This window comes from Chelonia mydas, chromosome 1 (assembly GCF_015237465.2).
Source record: "Chelonia mydas isolate rCheMyd1 chromosome 1, rCheMyd1.pri.v2, whole genome shotgun sequence".
In the NCBI taxonomy this organism is placed as follows: Eukaryota; Metazoa; Chordata; order Testudines; family Cheloniidae; genus Chelonia; species Chelonia mydas.
In genome coordinates this window covers 343,816,449-343,824,035 of record NC_057849.1, presented here as the reverse complement: position 1 = coordinate 343,824,035, position 7,587 = coordinate 343,816,449, and the positions used below count along the sequence as shown (strand labels likewise).

Sequence of the window (7,587 nt, the reverse complement as noted above, 5' to 3'; positions counted from 1 at the left end):
CGATCTCCCTGGATTCTGGACAGGCCTTAGCACTGCCTGCTTCTTTGACCTCTAGGCTCACTCCCTGGTCCTAGACTCTGGATCTGGCACCCCTTCTTGAAAGTGGGGCCCCATGGCTCATGGGCGCGTGAGACAGGCTGCACCAGGCCTTTGTGGCCCCTACTGGAGGCCCCGTGGTCCTATCACATCCTGCCCCAGCAAAGGGCTTCTGTTACCCGGAAAGGGTTTCATTTTGATTCCGTCACGTGGCTGGAGGGCTCAGCCACTGAAGACCCACCAAGCGAGGTGGGGGGTGCCAGGAGCAGGGAGAAGGCTGCAGTACTGCTCGCAGCAGCAGGTGGTGCTCAAGAGGTGAGTGTGCCCTGTTAACCACCCCACCACCCGCCCCCTCCAAGACTCCCCAACAGCCTCCCCAACAACCCTCCCCAGAGCTCTGCCCTTGTGGGCACTCTGGTTTATAGTCTGACCCTTCAGGGACATGTCATAATTGAAGCAAACACCACCCAGACTTTGCAGAGGAATTTCTAAAGCCAAAACACTTTACTCATAAACACCACACAAGATATTCAGATTGAGGCTAAATGATACTACTGCCCCATCTCCCTAACACCCTCCCAGCTCATGCAATGTGCCGTGCCCTCCCCCTGCACCCCACATCCCGTCTCCACTCCACTCTCAACAAGCTTTCTAGCCACTTTTTCCTGCCCAAGACTTGAGCCTCTGCTCCCCAGCGACCTATGCACTGCCCCTCACACTGCTGGTTGCTCCATCAGCTTGGGGATCCCGTCCTCGCCTGGTTCTTTGTAGGAGAGCCCCTAGCTCCTTAGGGCAGGGACACCAAGGGGGAGCAGTCACAGGCTAGGAAGGAGGCCCCAGAGGGGGATGGAGCCGTTATGAACATAGGACTGGAAAGAGCCTCGGGGTCACCGAGTCCAGCCCGTGCTATGGCCGGCAACCCCGTCACGCCATCCCCTTCGTAAACTTACCAAGCTCCACCTGAAGCATTGTCTCCATGCGTTTCCTTTCCCTCCCCACCGCTAGGGAGGCGCTCGGGTCCAGAGGCTCCCCAAACAGCATGCACAGACTCAGGCCCTGGATCCCCCGCCCCAGACCGGAGGCTGGGCTGGACTCAGAACAGGAGGAGTGAGAGACTCTGTGTCCCGTTCTCTAGTCTCCTCAGGCATCCAGCTCCCCACAACCTGGTAATGGATTGGAACTAGTTCTCTGACCCCCAAAGCCAGCTAGTCCCCCCATGAGCTGAGGCCAGGCCAGAGGCAGCACCCCTAGAGGTGAAAGGCCCCGTGTCCCCTTCTCTGATTCTACTGAGCTAATCAGTCCTGCTAACTTGGGGTTAGACTGGTGCTGAGCCCACTAGAGGGGAAGAGGCCCCGGGTCCCATTCCCTGATCCATCCAGCATCTCCATCACAGACTCACTTTTATTTTCCTTAAAACCACCAGTGCCCCATGGCGGGCCTTGCCCATTAGGGACTAGAACACACTCCAGAGTGACTGCTTCATGGTGTGGAGATTTGTTAATTCAAGCAAAGAGCTTGGAAGGCAGAAGGTGAAGTTCATGTGCTGAGTTACTATTAGATCAGCGTCTCCAGGTGCTGTCCCCCTGAGCTGGTCTCTCCCCACCCACTGCCCCACGGCCCTTTGCCCCACTCAGGCAGTGGGAGAGAGTCGGGGCTTCTCTATTGGGTTTAGGTGTTTCTATGGTGCCTTATCACCGAGATCTCTTCTTTCGGGGACCCAAAGGCTTTTCTCCCCTGTCTCTGCAGTACAGACGCTGGAGGTGGACAGATCGCTCCCTGTATTACTACAAAGCTTGGAACACTGGGGAACCAAACAATGACCATGGTGTCGAGTACTGTGTCGAGCTGCCGAATTACAGGGGTAAGCAGACGGTTCAAACACACATGCACCAACAAAGCAGCCAAGACAGAACCCTGGCCACACCCTCCAGCTCTCTCTGTGGGGATGGCCCCCTGTCCTGTCAGCCTGCCTGTCTCCCTCAGCTCACACTGCCACTCCCTCTCCTCTCAACTCACCTGGTAACTCCTCCCCCACGCATCCCAGTGTGAGGTTCAGCTCCAGTCAAAGGCAGGCCATCCAGTACATTTGGCCCCAGACAATCAGTTAAACGGAAAGACCCAAGCAGAGCTATTGTCCACTAGATGATGTGCAGGCAGGGTATGGGTTCTTCAGTTGGTGCCTTTGGCACCCTGATTCTAGAGGCAGCCAAGGGGCTATTTTGGCCCCGGGACAATTTAGAGCAGCCTCAGGACTGCTTTGACAGCGGCAGTAACAACCTGGACGGCCAGAGCACAGGAGCTTCCGCCGCATCCCAGCCTGTCCCCGATGCTGAGGAGACCAGGGTTGGGCAAAGGCAGATGTCTCTCTTCTGGGTTCCCCTATGCAAGAGGAATCCCCAGCTGGACATTTAAGCCAGCTTTCTGCTGTCCATGGTGCTGGAGTGGCGTGGGGGGTGGAGCGGGGCTGAAGGTCTCATCCCATTCACTGACAATAGGACAGAGAGCTGGGTGAACAGGGAAAGCTCACTCGCTAATTCATGAATGACTCATTCTTCATGGGGCTCTGCTAGTCACACAGACTTGCCCAGCCTCAAATGCTCACGAGTCTGAGTGTTCTATTCCCAGCCCTGCCACTGATCTCCTAGGTGACCTTGGACAAGTCACTTCCCCACTATGGGCCTCAGTTTCCCCTCCCACCTCTTGTCTCCTTAGACTGTGCACTCTCTGGAGCAGGGATTGTCTGTTGGTATGTGCATGCATAGCACCTAGCACCAAGAGGCCCCGTCGTGCTCTCATCAGACATATTCCAACACAATAGAAGAGGGTTGTGACGGGTTGGATCACAGAAAACCCCTTGGGGCTGCCAACTGATGTGCCAAGACTACTTCTGCCCCTGTTTTCCCTGGCAGCTTGGGACTTCAATGCCCTGCCTGGTTTGAGCCAGACATGCTTACCTGCTGCAAACACAGCCCCAGGTCTGAACCATGTCCCCCAACAGCTGCAGGCTTAACTGAAAACAGCTTAAGAAGTGTTCCTGTCTCTAACACTCAGATGCCCAGCTCCCAGTGGGGTCCAAACCCCAAATAAATCTGTTTTACCCTGTATAAAGCTTATACAGGATAAACTCATAGATTGTTCGCCCTCTATAACACTGTTAGAGAGATATGCACAGCTGTTTCCCCCCCTCCCCCTTCCCCAACCAGGTATTAATACATAATCTGGGTTAATTAATAAGTAAAAAGTGATTTCATTAAATACAAAAAGTAGGGTTTAAGTGGTTCCAAGTAGTAACAGACAGAACAAAGTGAATTACCAAGCAAAATAAAATAAAGCACACAAGTCTAAACCTAATACAGTTAGAAAGTGATTACAGATGAAACCTCACGCTCAGAGATGTTCCAGTAAGCTTCTTTTGCAGACTAGGCTCCTTCTAGTCTGGGTCTAGCAATCACTCACACCCCTATGGTTACAGTCCTTCGTTCCAGTTTCTTTCAGGTATCCCTTGGGGGTGGAGAGGCTATCTCTTGAGCCAGCTGAAGACAAAATGGAGAGGTCTCCCAGGGGTTTAAATAGACTCTCTTGTGGGCGGACACCCCTCCCTCCCCCTATGTAGAATCCAGCTACAAACAGGAGTTTTAGAGTCACATGGACAAGTCACATGTCCATGCATGACTCAGAATTTACAGATAGCAGCCATTGTTCACATGCTACCTTGAACGTCCTCAGGTAGATTTCTTATGTGGATTGGAGTCTTCCAGGATCCATTGTCTATTAAGTGTTTCTTGATTGGGCACTTAACTTGCAAAGTCCTTTCTAAGGAAGCTGATCAAATGCTTTACTAAAGCTACTTAAAATCAAACAAGTACACAGCCAATATTCATAACTTTGAGTACAAAAATGATACATGCATACAGATATATTCAATAGACCATAACCTTTGCAGAGATGTGCTACATGGCCTATCTAGCTAAAATATATTCCAGTTATGTCCTATTTACTTTCTTAAGCAGATTTCCATAAAGCATTATGGGGTGCAATGTCACAAGGGTCTTCCACTGTCACTCCGACACAGCGTCCCTCATGGAACGATGGAGCCTGTCCCTGTCTGAGGCACATGGGCCTTCATCTCCAGCCTCCTCATCCTCGCAGCCTCGTGCACAGGAGCTGGGGTCTTCTCTCAGCAGTGTGCAATGAGAAGGAACATCACTGTAAGGGCAGGAATGGTCCCACTCGCCCTTCCACTGCCCCAGTGATTTCTGTTTTGCCTTCTAGATTTTAAGAACTGGAATGATAAAGACTGTCAGACGAAAAATGGCTACGTTTGCAAGTATCGACCCTAGCGAGGGGAGTCGCTCTCCTGCGCCTGAAGGGGGAGCTCAGCGCCTGGGATGTAAAAGAACTGGGCTCCTTGGGCATGATCAGACAAGATCCCAGACTTTCCAATGCCTTTGCTGCATCAAGGGACAGTCCTCTCCCTCCCTGAGAGACCAGATCTCACTTCCCCAGCTGCAAACTCTCTTCCCCGAAGTGTGTCTGCTCTAGTTACATTCCTGCCCCCTCCCCTCAGTGGCTGCAGCCCACAACAAGAATAAACTCTCCTGAGCATGCAGTTCTGTGTGTGTCTCCTCTGTCCCAATCCTGGCCCTGCATAGAGGCGTCCATCCAGCCCCCTCTGACTGTGTCCTGAACTGCCCAGATCTCAGTGGAGGAGAGGAAGGGGATCGTCAGAGGGAGGCAGGATTGGTCTCGCCTTTTGGATAAGGGACAGGACTTCGTCTCCCTCTAGATATCTGCAATAACCAGAGTTTCTTCTCTCTTCTGGCCCACCCATCTCCTCCTGGTCTTATCTCCACTCAGACACACAAAGCAGGGACATTTCTAGCGGTTGTGTAATCATCAGGCCCCACCAGAGCTGGAAGCATTTGCCACAGTACTAAGCAGGCTGAGGTCCCTGAATACCACCCCTTGGACCTTTTTCCAACTGGTCAGTGTTGGACAGTGTCTGGGTTATGTTACTACTCCTGGGGGAATTCTGCACCACTGTGTGTGCAGAACTGGCTCGAGCCCCTCCACCGCAGTAATCTGGGAAAACTTAACACCGCCCCGGGCGCCTCCAAGAGACAATACGTCCCCACTCACAGGCACTGAGTCTGTGTTTTACAAAAGAGAACTGCTATTGAAAGGGAAAGGGAACCCAGCATTAGTTTGGGAAAACATCACAACCACACTCAAACACATGTGATCATAAGCCAAGCCAACCCCACAGCACACTTTTGTTAGGTGGGTTCATTTTCGTATGTTTTGTGACTACAGGAATCCATGTTGGTTTCAAAATGGAATTTTATGCCCACGTGAGCTATAGGTCCATTTTCCCGCTCTTTTATTTCTCCTGGAGTTGTAAACAACTTCCAGTCAGAACTGGTTTTCCTAAGGGGTTTCCCAGAAGGGGCTTCCCGCCTTTTCTAAGGGGTTTCCCGGGCAAGTGTATAAAAAGCTGCCCTGAACCTGGCCTCAGGGCTGTCCAACTGAGTGGCAGCCAGGGACGGTCACGGGTCATGGGTCTTACCTGCAGACATCTATCCATCCTAGGGATTTTCCTCCTACAGCTTCCTCACCTGTAAAGAGAAGAGAGGAGAAGAAACAGCACTTACCTTTGTCATCGTCCATCGCTGTGCTCCTGAGCGTACCATTTCTTCTGTTTTCCTGTGGCCCCGAAGGAACATCAAGGGACTCCTTGGAGCTCCTCTCCAAAGCCTGCCGTTAGCCAGAGGATTGAGGTCCCAAGCACCTGCTGTCGCTTTGATCTGTGAAGACGGTTTTTATATCTGTTTTGTAGGGTGGAGTTTGGGGGTAATCACTGTATTGCGCAATTTTGCTCTTTATTCCCCTTCTTATTTGTCCCACTCTTTGTTATAAACCCTTCAATACACTTTATTTGATTTTACCTTTACTGATTGACTCCTCATTATTTAGGGTGGGAGGGGTCCTCTTTGCAGGAGAAGGGATCCTTCCAGATGACAGACGCTGGACAGGGAGGCCGAACCTAGGGAGACTGAAAGCATAAGGATCTCTTTTCTTATCACACACACACACTCCTCCCTTGCCTTTCAGTCCTTTTCCCCTTTAACACAGGGCAGTGTCTTTGGCCTCAGTTTCCCAGCTGCTGGTGGGAAAGTCTGAGGAATGAACGTCCCATTAGCACATCGCTCCCCTCTCCCTCCACTGCACCCCACTCACAGTTGGCCGTCCTTGGTCAGCAAAGACTCAGAGCTCAGAGGGGCCTTCATGTGGGTTCCCTCCCACCCCCACCCAGGACGTGCATTGAGCACAACGGACCCTGCTGCCACCCTTCCCTCTGCCACCATCGGTCACCCCGGCGCTGCTGCTGCTTCTCTGCCGCCACCCGCCGCTCTCTGCGATGCCACGTTCTCAGGTCCCACCACTGAACCCAGCGCTCGGTGGGTAGCGGGAAACCTCACTGCTCGGGCGCTCTCTTTCCCTGCACCACCGTCCCGCACCAGGTCGATGGCTCGGCAGCTAGAGCTCATCACCAACTCTTGCTGGTGGCCGCTCTGACAATTTTTCCTAAAAGACTTAATTAACTTTAGGAAAAACAAATAAATATGCTCATGGACACGTCCACGCCATTGTAATTACACTAAATGTAGGGTTTGTATTTTGCAGACTCAAGAATAAAAACAATGTACAGGTGTCTCTATTGTTTACTAGACCCAAATGCAATAGAAACACAAATAAGGTGCTTTGAACGTTCTTATCTGTTTTGTTGTTTCTTTGGCTTTTTTGGTAAAAGGTGGATGTCCGTACGACAGTTTGACCCGGACGTTGCTCCTAGTCTTGTGCTCTGGCAGGAGCGACTCACCGTGCCAGGGAGCTGCCAAACCCTGTAGTTACAGCCACTGTGAACAGCGAGTGCGGCCCTTCAGCAAAGCCCACCCTGGGGAAGGTGGGTTGGGAACTCCCCTGTGGCTGTGGAGTCCCAGGCTCCCCGTGCCCCGGCCAGGCAGGAGTGGGAGAGCTGCCCAGGGGGATGCCCTGGGGACCCAATGCCTCAGCTGCCGGCACTGACAAGAGCTGGCTCCAGCCCCACGGGTCTCCAGAGATGCTGCCTACACCCTGCTTCACGAGGGCACTTCACTGGAGGGTGATGGCCTGCATCAGGACAGGCTCAGCCCACTTCTGCTGCCCTTTACTCATACAACAAGGTAACAACCTGTCATTCCCCTGCATTCAATAGTAAAGTGATTTGTAACCCACCAGCAGCCAACACTGCTCCCTTTGGCACGGCAGCTCTGTCTGCTGGATATCGAGGCAGAGAAGGTGAGTTCATAGAATCGTAGGACTGGAAGGGACCTCGAGAGGTCACCTAGCCCAGTCCCCTGCACTCAAGGCAGGGCTAAGTATGATCTAGAGTCTAGACCATCCCTGGCAGGTGTTTCACCGGCTCTTAAAAATCCCCAGTAATGGTGAGTCCACAACCTCCCTAGCCAATTTATTCCAGTGCTTAACCACCCTGACAGCTAGGAAGTTTGT

The 7,587-nt window shown here is 52.4% G+C and overlaps 1 long non-coding RNA gene across 3 annotated transcripts; it reads left to right on the top strand.

The window, feature by feature from the left end:
* The first annotated feature begins 211 nt into the window (after positions 1-211).
* Positions 212-5,986, top strand: LOC119565103. 3 transcript variants are annotated; one of them, XR_005223833.2, is made up of 3 exons: positions 212-351; positions 1,783-1,897; positions 4,309-5,986. It is a non-coding gene; the product is annotated as an uncharacterized LOC119565103 (long non-coding RNA). The 3 variants fall into 3 exon arrangements; XR_006283517.1 differs by lacking the exon at positions 212-351 and adding an exon at positions 390-1,202; XR_005223832.2 differs by lacking the exon at positions 212-351 and having other exon boundaries at positions 1,216-1,897.
* The last annotated feature ends 1,601 nt before the right edge of the window (positions 5,987-7,587 follow it).